We start from the raw sequence: 13,843 nt of genomic DNA on the forward strand, positions 1-13,843 counted from the left end.
TAAATGTGCTAAAAATATATTTTGTCATAAAACATACATATTAACTTTCAACAAATATATATTTTTTTTTAACTAAGTTTTTTTCAAAAAAAAAAAAAAAATTACAACTTATTTATATTTTTTTTGTAAAACCAATATTAGTCCTTAAAATTTTATAAAATTTATTTATTTTCTGTTTGTTTTGTATTCTGTGTATATTTAATATCCTTTTTTTGGACAATATATAGAAAAAGAGAGTACCGCAGAGCATTTTGAAGGTGGTACGTCTTGTGTTATGGTTCGAGGCCAGTTTGGTGTAAATTTATTTCCTCCCCCACACACACACTATATCTCTATATAGACACAACACCCAAAAAGGTTAAAAGTTGCATTCCATTGCTGCCGTTATCTTTTTAATGAAAAGAATGAAGGAAAAGAATTACACCAACAACAACAACAACAACAAATAATAATAATAATATATAAATGAGGAAAACAAAGAAAAAGGATAATTTAAGAGTTGTGTGGTATAAGTAAGTAGACTTTAGCGAGGGTGATGGTGTTCTTTTGTTTTCTTTTTTTTCACTTCCACTAAGATGGACAAACGACGGAAGACCACCAACTCAGCAATGTCGAGGAAAAAGTTTATATAGCGAAATAAGGCAAAAATGCTTTTGGCTTTGGAGGTGTGCTAGGCTAATTTATGTGACTTGGGTGAAATGTAAGGAATTATTAGACAAAAAAAAAACAAGTATTTACCAAGGACTCTATCGAATGATTTATATTATGACGACAGACTAAGGACACACTCAGCTTTTTTTTTTATAAATATTTTAGTTTGAACAAAATGTGCAGTGATTGTGGTCATCATAGGAGGTTTCGATAGGAATAGACAATATAATCGTGACCAAATATACTGTTTTTAGAACAATATTGAATATTTTTTGTTGGTTCAAGGACTCAATCAATTTTTATAATTTAGATTGTTCTACGAAACAAAACCTCTTCCCTATTAGTTTATTAAAAAGAATAGGATTTTTAAGCAGAATAATAAGTAGGAAGACGAACACAATCCCGAAATTCTGAATCCAGAAAAACCAATCACAACAAAAACATTACTGTTAAAAAAAGAGCCATGTTCTCCTATGTTGAAATTATGCTGGCACAAAAAGTACTGAAATGTAAAAGTGTACCAAGTTCTAAAGCTTGGCTTTAAATTTGTATAAATAGAATTTTGATTGTTCTCTTAACAATTTTTCTTTAAATTACTGACTTTTAAAGCTATTTGAAAATTTGCCAAGAAAAAAATCAAAATTCTATTTATAAAAATTTAAAGCCAAGCTTTAGAACTTGGTACACTTTTACATTTCAGTACTTTTTGTGCCAGCATAATTTCAACATAGGAGAACTTGGCTCTTTTTTTAACAGTAATGTTTTTGTTGTGATTTCACTACTTTTTGCAAGGTTTTGCTATAGAACTTAAAATCTCTATAATTGAAGAAAATTCAGAGAAAATGGGCGGTTACCACGCCCCTTGTCTATAGTTCTCAAATTTAAAATTTTTTCTTTTGTATAAACTACCAGGTCTAACATTCTACCAAATTTCAAGATTCTACGATAGTTAGAAGTGATCTATAATACTTGATGAAAATTGAGCGGAAATAGGCGGTTGCCACGCCCCCTGGCTAAAATTCTCAGATTTAAAATTTTTTCCTTTTTATAAACTACCAGATCTACTATTCTATCAAATTTCAAGATTCTACGATAACCAGAAGTGCTCTATAATATTTGATGAAAATTCAGCAGAAATGGGCGGTTGCCACGCCCCCTATCCAAAATTCTCAAATTTTAAATTTTTTTCTTTATATAACTTATTAGCTCTACCATTCTACGAAACTTCAAGATTCTACGATAATCAGAAGTGCTCTAAAATATTTTATGTAAATTAATCGAAAATGGGCGGTTACCACGCCCCCTGGCTGAAATTATCAGATTTTAAATTTTTTTCTTTGTATAACCTACCAGCTCTACCACTCTACCAAATTTCAAAATTCTACGATAGTCAGAAGTGCTCTATAATAATTGATGAAAATTCGGCGAAAATGGGCGGTTACCACGCCCCCTGAATTGAAAATCTCAAATTTTGGATTTTTTCCTTTGTATACACCACAAGTCCTATCACCATGTAAAATTTCAAGTTTCTACGATAGCGGGAAGTTCTCCATAATTTTGATGATCTGTCAGTGAGTCAGTGAGTCAATGAGTCAGTTACGGTTTTCGCGATTTTTGAAGTCCTATATCTCAGAAACTACTCATCGTAAGAAGCTGAAATTTTGTGAGGAATTTGGGTTCGGCGAGCTCAACAAATGTAGCGAGTTTAAAACTTCTGACATCTTTGGTGTGGAAGTTAGAGGGGGGTCGAAAATGGCCTGAGTTGTTTCCTGTAAATAAGGGTGTAGTGCCAAAGTTGCTAGAGAACTTGGCTGGGCACTACCGTGCCCCTTGATTCCATATAGACCCAGAGTTCCAAAAATTCAGAATCTCCAAAACCCAAATCCGGATTCTGGCTTTTCGGGATTTTTGGTTTCTGGATTTTCGGTATTTTGAATTTTTTAGATTTCCGGTTTCTTGGATATATATTGATTTTTCTTGAATTTTTAATTTATAAATATTTTATAGATTTCGGGATCCCATTCGGGATTCTTTCTTTTCGGGATTTCGGGTTTTTGGATTTTCGGGATTATGGGCTTTCATGATATATAAAATCTTTAGAGATTTCGGGATATTATCCTGGAATTTGGGTTTTTTGCGGGTTTTCTGGATTTTCAGGATTTTGATATTCATGATTTTAACCCTTTTCGGTACCTTACTCTGCCTAATTCTTAATCTTAAGAAGCTTTAGATTTCCGGTTTTCTGAATTTTAGGTTTTCTGGATTTTTTCTTAACTTAAAAAATCTTTAAAGATTTCATGATCTCATTCTGGATTTTTGGGTTGTTGGTACTTTCTGGATTTCGATTTATCTGGATTTTGCGGGATTTCGGTATTCCGGATCTTACCCTTTTTCAGTATCTACATATATTCAGGAATTATATTCTTTGAAGTAAAGAACTACCTTTTTTCTTTGTTCAAAGTTCCACCAATACTAATTTTTTGAAAATTTCGGTCTTTTATGTTTTCAATAAAAAAAAATTCCAAAATTCCAAGAACATCCCTCACTCCCACATAAAATCATAACATTTACCATAACAAACCCCTTTAACACCATACTCATCATGCCAACAAGTTATCAAGACAATATTAACTCTACCCCTTTTGTCAGACATGTTATCAAATTGACGTCTGACCCTTTAGCTGACTTATATTCTATATAGAAAACCTAACATACATCCAGTCAATCAATAAAGAAAAGCTTGCCAGTCATAATGTCAATCATATTGTCTTAAAATACGCTTCACCATAAAAAGGCTTAACCCACCACCACTCCCATCACGAAAAGTGATCAATATGTCTAGGAAAACATATAATTTAAGAAAATAACAATAAAATACTTTGTACGAACCTTGAACGCATATCAACCTAACCCACAATAATAACAACAAAGGAGTAGAACAAAAAAAAAAAAAAAAATCATCCAAACTTATTTACCAATCAATCAAATATAGTCTATTCCTGTCGGCATGTCAGTCTTCTCTTTTATAAACATCAAGACTTTTCGAGACACGCATGAAACTAAAAGAATCAAGTTTCATGCCATCATCACCCACCACCACACCCAGCAAATCATCCCGATGGATGTCTAACGGCGCGGCGAAGGCAAAAAAAAAGGGTTGAAAATATTCAAAATACAAAAGAAAAAAAATATACGTGTCAATCAAAACTGGCAATCAAACAAACAAAAAAGAAAAAAAAAAAAAAAAACAGGAACAAAAGGCGATAAAGAATAAAACTCTTAATGAAGAAGACTTCGCTAATGAGTAATTGAATTACACCACATACCTACACACTGTCAAACCCTCAAACTTCCTTCTTTTTTGAATATTCATTTGTTTGTATTTGAAAAAAAACCTCAACCACCCACCCCCAAACCAAAAAAAAAGGACACACATAGAATTAATAAAAAAAAAAAACATCCCTAGACATAAACCACAAGCTTCGTTTGCTGTGTGCAGCATCGACATTCGACATTCTATGGTATCCACCGAATTAGAACAAAGAAAAAAGCCGAAAAAAAAAAAATACACAAAGACTCCCAACAATTCAATGAGGATAAAACAGGATTAAGGACACGACACAAAACAGCAAAAAGAAAATAATTTCAAAAAAAACGAGAAAGGTCCTTGTCATCAATCAGAGCTCCTCGGTGTATCCATCAAATGCTTCAATTCGCTTATTAAATGATTCGATTTGGCATCATGGCAAAGCCGGTTCCCTGAACCATGAACCCAGCCTCAACTCGTTTTTATGTTAACAAGGACTCTATCCCCCTTCCCAAATGAGTGTAGGCCAACAGACGTAGAAAACAGTGGTGTTTAGAAAAAAACGTACAATGATTTTTTTTTTCAGACGAATCAAAGCGTTAATTGATCTAAAACGTCAAAAAAGAATTTTGCACTAACGTCACACTTGCTTCGAGCTTTTTCGACACAAATAAAGAAAAAGAACAAGCATTTAAGTCTTATTTGGGACCTTAAAATTCTAGAGCGTTATATTCAAATTAACCTTCGTATGAATATAGACTTTAAATAGAAGTCATTTTGGAATAAAATATATTAAAATGTTAGTTATGAATTTGGGCTGGCAGTGTTCCAACCTTTATAACTTTTGAGCTATTTATCCAAAAGTAATGTTCATGGTACTCATTCAATAAGGAATTTAACTATCTAAAACCTTGCTATAGAATATTTTTTATAAAGCCAAAAATTTGGTCAAAATAGCTTGCCAAAGTTGGAATTTGGTGTAGTGTTTTTTTTTTATTTACTACATTTTATACCAAAATTCATATAGACATCAAATAGAAATTATTTTGGAAAATTAAAACAAAAAAGTATTAAAAATATTTGCTTGTGAATTTGAGATTGAAGTGTTTGAACTTCTATAACTATTGATTCATTGATCTAAAAGTTGTGTTCATGGTACTCATTCAATTAGGAATTTTATTATCTATAAATTTGCTTCATAATTTTTTTTGTAAAGTAAAAAATTTGGTCAGAATCGCTTGACAAAGTTGGAATTTTATGAAAAGTATTAAAAATATTTGGTTATGCATTTGAGATTGCAGTGTTTGAACCTCAATAACTATTGATTCATTGATCTAAAAGTTGTGTTCATGGTACTCATTCAATTAGGAATTTTATTATCTAAAAATTTGCTTCATAATTTTTTTTGTAAAGTAAAAAATTTGGTCAGAATTGCTTGACAAAGTTGGAATTTTATGAAAAGTATTAAAAATATTTGGTTATGAATTTAAGATTGCAGTGTTTGAACCTCAATAACTATTGATTCATTGATCTAAAAGTTGTGTTCATGGTACTCATTCAATTAGGAATTTTATTATCTATAAATTTGCTTCATCATTTTTTTTGTAAAGTAAAAAATTTGGTCAGAATTGCTTGACAAAGTTGGAATTTTATGAAAAGTGTATTCAAACAATTTTATAATTTGTATCAAAAAACATGAATGTTTAAAAGCTTCAAGATTTTGGTAGGAAAATATCGCAGGAAACGTAAATTATTGTCTAGATTGACAGTTTGAACTCAATGTCTGTCGTTGTTTTTTATTGATTGAACCCCAGAGGAGGACGCATATCTATTCTCCACACAGCACACTCCGAGACTACCAAATAGTAAATGTGAAGAGAAATTTGTGGTAAATGAAGTGGACTAAGAGATGGCGGTGAGCCTGGCTATCCATAGTGGAGTGTCCTTTTCATCTTTTTCCATTACAAATTGTCATTTGATGTTTGGGGCTGGTCATCTGGTGGATCTGGATGGACCACCAAGTCATCCATTAAATTCTGTGATATATACAAACATTGTGACCAACCTTTCTACTACCCCCCTTCTCCCCTATTAATACACTTATTTTATCTGTCACCCTTTCTCTCGCACTAAGAAAAAGAGTGTTAAACAAAAACAAAGAAAAGAAAGAAAAAAAAAAGGATCCTACGAGTACTCACAAACAGAACTGAATAAAACACAAAACGAGGTTACGACGACGACAAAGTCGATATAGCAAAACAGAGAGAGAGATATAGGTGGAGCCACTATCATCCTGATGTTCTGTATGACAGCGATTGTCTGTTTGCCTTGTTGTTATGACCGACATATGTGTGTAGGATTTGACATTTAAACGGATCGCTATATGAGATGTCATGTGTAATGGTGGTGGCAAGGAAGGACCAAGGACCCTCTCTATAAGATGGAGTATTGTGGTGGCATCATCGAGCGAGGTTGTAGGAATTTCAAGTTCCGCAAATATAGAGGAAATCATTTGTGATGATGGAATTGGTCGGTTGCGGAGAAGTTTATGTGTGTGTGGAGATGAGTTCCACATCACATCACAGGACGATATATTATTTTGTATCCTCTTAATGTTACTATTTTTTTTTTCTTTTTTGTTTTGTCTCTTGAGAGAGTTTTACAGAGGTGGCATTAGAGAATGGAAATAGGACAAAGCGAGAACCAAAGTGCACTGATGAAGTTTACTTTGCCATATTTAATGTGCGATTGTGTGTGTCACAGGGGTCAAAGGGGTGTGGAAGAGTTATTATTTCTTCAGAAAAAAAAAGACAAAAGAACTCATAATGTGTGAGTATACGGAAGAACTAGAAGGAGAAATGCAATCAAGTGTCATTTCAGAGAAGTCATTCTTTGGTAATGGAAATGACATTAAGATGCGTTTTATTAAAAAAAAAAAGATAAAGAAGAAGGTTGAGCAATTAACAGGAGTCTGATTTGGGACCTCAAAATTTTAATGTGTCATTCTCATGACTTTAAATAGAAAAAAATGGGAAAATTAAAAAAAAAAAATATTACAAATTTTTGGTTATGAATTTTTGGATTGCAAAGTTCGAACCTCTATAACTATTGATATATCTATGCAAAAGTAGTGCTCATGGCACTCATTAAATTAGGAATTTAATTATCTACAACTTTGCTACTAAACTTTCTTTTGTCAAGTCGAAAATTTGGTCAAATTCGCTTGCCAAAGTTGGAATTTTGTAAAATTTCAAAACGTTTTTTACTTTTTATATTTTATAGCAAAAGTCATGAACGTTGTTCTCATTCCATGGATAAATGAAGTGAAGCAGTTTATTTTGTAACATTTTCTGTTTTATGAAATAGTACAAATCGCTCTAAACTCAAGCCATTAAAGTGAAAGATAGTCATTATTGTACTCATTTAACAGGGAATTTTACGCTCTACAATTTTTAATTCAAAGTTTTTAACTTAAAGTCAAAGGTGGCACCAGAATTATTTAAAAAAGTTATAGTTTTATGTGGAAATGATTTTTCTACTAGCGATTGCAACAAGTTAAATTTTATTTCCACATTTTATTTGCAATTGGACATTAAATAAACCTTTATTTCCATCAAATATCCCAAACTCACTGCAATTTACCATATTGTTTAAGTATTCCCAAAAGTAATGTCCAATAAATATGAAGACAAATAAAAAATAAAAGAAGAATAAAAACCCACTATTTCTCGTCGTGTGTGTGTGGGAAGGTATATAGAGCTCTAGCTGATTAAAGAATCCCCCCAGCACAAATAATATCCTCTCCTCTAGCTCACCTTCAATTCGTCATAAAGTATTTCCAAAACAAAAGGGCAAAACGCTTCCCATTACCATTTCACACTCTCCGCCAACAAATTAAGTCAAATGAACCCACGCCAACGAATAACAAACCATCATCCCCTTTCCCCCTTCTACCGCCTTTAGTCATGGAGCTTTGGTAGTAAACCAAGTCTAAAGTACCTCAAAACCTATGTGGAGAGCAACCCACCACCTCATTTTTCTGGATTGTTGTTGGTTCGTTTTCTTCAACGTGATGGTTACAGGGTTGGATCATTCAAATCTAAATCAGCCCTTATCGCTCCCTCGACAACACGTATCACTCACATTTTAGTCCCGTTTTGTTTTTATGTTTTTCCATATTTTTCTACGTGTGTAATGGAGGTAACACATATTCCTCTTCTTATAGCCCCCACGCAACCCAAAAAAAAAAACTCCGTCACACTCTTTTATAGAATCGGAATCAGCATCGTACAGCATCTTTCTTTGGATGTATGGGGGGTAGATTGTTGGGCAGATCTGAGTTAGCCTGTCTTTGTTTTGTTTTTTTTTTTTTATATATTTTTGTGCGGAGTGTAAATTATTCAGTAAACGAGGCATTGTAGTAAATTTTGATGAAATGGTTGAAACGGTACACCGAAGGTTTTCATTTTCGTTTATACCAACCATATCAGCCCCGCTCTCTTTGTGCTGTGCAAAGGTAGTATAACCAACCTCAGCCTTTGATACTCCTTTCTAATTTAAGGATTCGAATACGAAACGAGTCATTTTTGTGTGTTTTTTTTTCTGTTTTTTTTGTAAAGGAATGAGTTTTGGATGGCCTCCCCAATTTGAATCTACCATATGGATGGAAGGAATTATTATGTGGAAAGAGGGGGTGTTGTTGTTGTTTTGAGAACTAAAGATATACGAGCTTTGTGCGTGTGGGTATATCTGGTACCCATTTGTTGTTGTATATTGTCGCTGGGTTTTGACAGAGATGTCGGTCGTATACAGAAAATATTGACGAGATGGTTTTTTTTGTTGTTGGAAATAGAAATACGTAGTCCAGTGCTGTCGTTTTGGCTAAAAAAAATATAATGAAAGCAAAAACCGTTATAATACTGAAAATGGAATAGTAAATTGACGAAAAATTTCGACAAAAGAAGAATTTCTTAAAATTGAGCTTAGGCATAGGGTTGTTTCAGAAAATATAAACACTTCATAGGGTTGCTATGACTGACAATTTTTTTTATTTTGAACAATTTTTCCGTTGTTTTATTTTATCTTTTTGAAAATTCAAGAATTTGATTTTTTTTTAAATTATTTTCTTTTAAATAGGTTTTCAGGTAGGCGGCAATCCTATCACGCTTTGTTAATGTAGACTAGGCCATATATTTAGTACCATCAGCAAAATAGTTTTTGCGTAAAATTCTCTAAGAAAAGATAGTTTTATGGTAGTATCTAAGATTAATTTATTTATGGGTCACTGTGGCGTATGCGTACTTTTTTTTTTTTTTGAAAAATTCAAGCTTGATGCAAATTTGTTTTATTCGCTGGATATTAATAAAGACAAGTTGGTTTAGTAAGTCAATAGGTCATGTGATGAGCTTTTAATGCCCAAAGCCCTTGTTTAAAAAAATGCACAGAATTGTTTCGAAATAAAAAAAAAAGCAAAAGCTTTTTTAATATTTTATTATTTTTACATTTGGTTTAGCTGTCTCAAAGAAGTAATGCAAAAGTATTTTATTTTTCTTAAATTTGTATACTTCAGCAGACTGTCCCTGGGTATTGGAAAAGTGGATCTCTCAATACTTTCGACAGCACTGATATCACTCGAGGAAACATTTCATTTCTCATTCGTTGGAGATCTGATACCTCTGCTGTTCTCTTTCCATATAAAATTTTTGGAAGTTTCCTTGTTTTTTTTGGTATTTTTTTGTAACATTGCTTTAACTCAAAAGGTGACTGTGATTTTGAAAAGCGGCACGCTTTACATATTTTTTAATAATTAATTTATCGTAGTCGAGGTTTACTTGAGTTTTGTTTTTTTTTATTATTATTTGTTAGAACTCGCTGTTGTACCTTAAACTCGTATGCTTTGTTATTTTGAGACAGAGTATAAAGAAAATTCTTTTTCAATTTTAAATATTCCCCAAGGGTTAAGAGATGGGGATGTTATTTTTTTTTTTGCATTTTTTGTTGTTATTTTTCTTTATTTTATTATTTTGTGTCCAAACACAATTCAAATTGTTGCGCACTCAGCTATTACGCATGTTGATGTGTTTTGTACGTTGTGATGGTTTTCCGTCAGTATTTTCTATGAGATATGAGAAAATCATGTTCATGGGTTGGGGGTTTTCGTTTGGTTTGTATATAATGAAAATATTTTTTGCTTAAAAAAAAGTTTCTATTGAAAATTATGTCTAATTCGTGTATTTAAGTATAAATACACTTTTTTTTATCCCTTGAGGGTAATTTACTACCGGAAGAAAGTTTTGGTTGGAAAAATATCAAAAACACAAAAAAAAAAAAAAAATATGTAAAACTACTATTTTGTAATTTGAAATCATTTATTTATGAAAACATTTGTGTTTTTGAAATGAGAAACGCGAGAAATGAGAAAAATATAATTAGTCTGTCATTTTACGAGAGTAAATGAAGTTTTAACTTCTAAAAATAAAACGTAAACACTACTTTCACATACAGAAGACAGATATACAAAAAAAAACTATTTCGTTGTAAAGTTTTAACTTTTCACTAACAATCAAACAAAATAATATTTTCCGACAAACTAAAATATAATATGTTATTTGTACCTTCGCGGGAAAAGACTCATTCGCATTTGTTTTAATTTTAAAACAAATATTATTATATCCTTTTTGTGTGTGTTTGAGTAAAAGGTATGTCCTGAAGGCATTTGAAATTTTAAAATCAAAAATTATAATAAGGAAGCTAAATTTGTGTTACACATTTTGTAGGGTGAAATAAGAGAATGGAATTGGGGCCAACTTGAGTCGTTATGTTAGTTTTTTGTTAAAAAAAGGCTGGTGTATCAAAGTTAAACACTTGTTAGCTTTTCCGTCAAATATGAACTACTTAAGTTGATATCCATTTAAGCTTCTTTCATCTTCAGTTGAAATGTACATATAACTTTTTCCCAATTCCAAGAAAATCAAAGAAAAATAAAAAAAAGTACCAAGAAGTTATAGGGTTGCCAAATACACTTAAAAGTTTGAAATCTTTACGGTTGAATAAAATAAATAAAACCGTAAGAGTGTGAGTTTAAAAATAGGATTAAAAAATTTAATTAAAACAATTTTGTTTGTTACCAAAATACAAATGGTTGTTTTTTATTATATAAAATAAGGTCCAAATTTTGAATCACTGTTTTTTTTTTTAATTCAATTCATGTATTTATTTCTTAGCTGTACCTGCCATTGAACCGTTTTCTTGATTTCCAACTTTTTCGTAATCAACTCAACCGATTTCAACGAACATTTTAGTACAAAAAGCGGTTTGGTAACTTTAATGCTTAAATAAAAAAAAAAAAAATAAAAAAAAATCATTTTTAGGATTCTTGAAAAAAAAAAAATTTAACGGACCGCAGAATTTTTGTAAAACTTTGTTTTTATGTTCGATCGCTTAATTTTTTTAATGGTTTTAAAATTTTTATCTATTGAAAACTTGTTCAAAAACAGCTCAAACGATTTTGATTTTTTTCTCCGAAAATATTTTGATGTTTCTTGCAATTTTAAAAGTTTTAACACTTTAAGAACTTTCTGCCATAATAGCAAGTTGATGCCGTCCAGTCGTGCATTTTATCAAGTGAACGTTCTTAAATTAAAAAAACGTAAAAAAAAATAAAATTTGAACTTTGTGATTTATGTTAAATGTAAGCTAAGCTAATTTTTCCTTCAAGCTTATTACAATTGATATTTAATTCTCACTTTAGCAAATAATGGAAAATCAACAAGTTGACTTCTTTGAACCGATTAAATGCTCAAACTCTCTTTGATCTTCCTCTAATCCCTTTGGTGTTTGTTCCTTCCCCAAAAAAAAGGATGCACATTTTTGCATTCAAAAGAGAAGATACCATACACAAGCTTTCTGTGTCCTTTCTAGGCAAGTAAAACAACAACAAAAGTAAACAAAAAAAATTTTTATAAACGGAAGCACCATAACCTGTCACTCATTGAAAGCTGTCAAATCGTCTACAAGCTGCATCGCTTCTATGATAAGAATCACATGCAGTTTGACAGTATACATGTCAGGATGTTAGCATTGGAATCAGTGACAGTTAACCAAAAAACCAAATAAAAAAAGTACTATCCTTGCTGCAAGTATACCTAAAGTCCTGTGATGCGTGTTTGTTTTTTCAGGAGTTTTTTTTTTGTAACACAAGGCTTGTTGCGGTGAGATTTTGAACTTTTCTTTTTTTTTTTTTTTTTGGTTGGTATGTGCTTCGCTTTAGGCTCAATATGACATATGCCGTCGATGCTTGCAATGCAATTGTCATTTGAAATCCTACTTCTTTGACAGGCGTTTCGTAACGGGTTTGCTGCATTGTAAAGGAGAAGGGGGCGAAAAAGAGATGATGTTAAATTGCATTTTCACTATGGTTTCTCTATTGGTGGTTTTGGGTGCGACGGACTCAGCTGTTTTTTTTTTTTTTTTTTTTGTAATTTTTATTTGAGAACTGTCAGATCTTTGGGTAGAGTTTGCACATACAAATGGGAACAAAAATGACAGGTGTCATTTTTCAAAAAAAAAAAACCTGTTTCCATTGAGAAAGCTTGTTTGGTGACTCATAAAACGATTGCTGGGTTAATTTTTTTTTTTATTTGGAAATTTAATTAGAATTAAATTAAATTTTTGTAAATTATTTTGGAGATATAATGGATCTTGGAGACTTTTAAAATTATGTATATTTTTTTGTTAGTATAGATTTTTCTTCAATAGAACTGCTTCAACTGAACAGAGTTTTATAAGCAACTGTGTGCTAGTTTTTTTAAAAACTTTTTCGGAGAGTTTTTATCTTTATACTTCAAGAGTCTTAGATATGTGAGTTTTTAGAAATTTTTTGGAGAGATTTTAAATCTTCAATAACCTATATCGCATAAAATTGATTTCTGAGGAACAAAATTCTAGAATATTGGAGACTTTAATAAATCTTTAAAAAAATGAGTAAAATTAGAAATAATAAATTAGAAAGAAGCTGTTTCCATGCTGTAATTTATGTAAAAATAGCATATGAATATATATTTATGGGGTTTTGGAGACTTTCACGTAAAAGAAAAATTTAGAAAATTTGGAGACTTCATTAAATCTTAAACAAATGAGTAAAACTAGAAATAAATTAGAAAAAATCTGTTTCCATGCTGGAATTTATAAAGAACATTTATATGAAATTATATTTATGGAGTTTTGGAAATTTTCACGTACAAGAAAATATAAATGAAAATCAAGCAATTTGTATATGAAAATATTTTATTAGAAAATAATTTTTTCAAAACTCTCTAAATATTTTGTCAACAAAAACATGAAAATTTTAATTGAGAGAAGAAGAGAGAGAGAAAAAAAACATTTTTGTAGAGTTTTTAAAAAAGTCAACAAAACATGAAAATTTCAACTGAGAGAAGTTAGGAAAAGGTTGAAAAATAATGGATCATAAAAATATATTTAATAAAAGTTAGAGTTTTTACCATAACTAAACTTTTTAAAAAAGCAAAACGGAAATCCCTAAAACTTTGGAGAGTTTTAAAAATTAATTAAAGCTAGATTATGGTTGGACCAGGGAAAAATAATAGGCACTTTGTTTTTATAACATTTTAAGGGTATTTCTAATCCCTTAATTGTAAAAAAAAGTAGGTTCTTTGGAGAGTTTTATAAATACGTTTTTTCATCCATTTAGAAATAAATTTAAATCTGAACAATGTTCGAGTTGAACTCATACAAGTTTCGAAGAAAGGCCTTGAAAAATGAAGATTGAATTAATGAACTTTTTAATTGAGACGTTTTGGAGAGTTTTTAAAAAACCCAATATTTTTATTAATGATTGTAGATTTGTTGAAAAGTTCTAGATAAAAC

General features: G+C 31.0%; 1 protein-coding gene across 2 annotated transcripts in view; it reads right to left on the bottom strand.

Annotated features, from left to right (window-relative positions):
• The window catches only part of LOC129919419 (protein tiptop), a 308,853-nt gene that overhangs the window by 16,224 nt on the left and 278,786 nt on the right, over nucleotides 1-13,843 (bottom strand). The gene's annotated exons all lie outside the window — the stretch shown is intronic.

This window comes from Episyrphus balteatus, chromosome 4 (genome assembly GCF_945859705.1).
Source record: "Episyrphus balteatus chromosome 4, idEpiBalt1.1, whole genome shotgun sequence".
Taxonomy (NCBI): Eukaryota; Metazoa; Arthropoda; class Insecta; order Diptera; family Syrphidae; genus Episyrphus; species Episyrphus balteatus.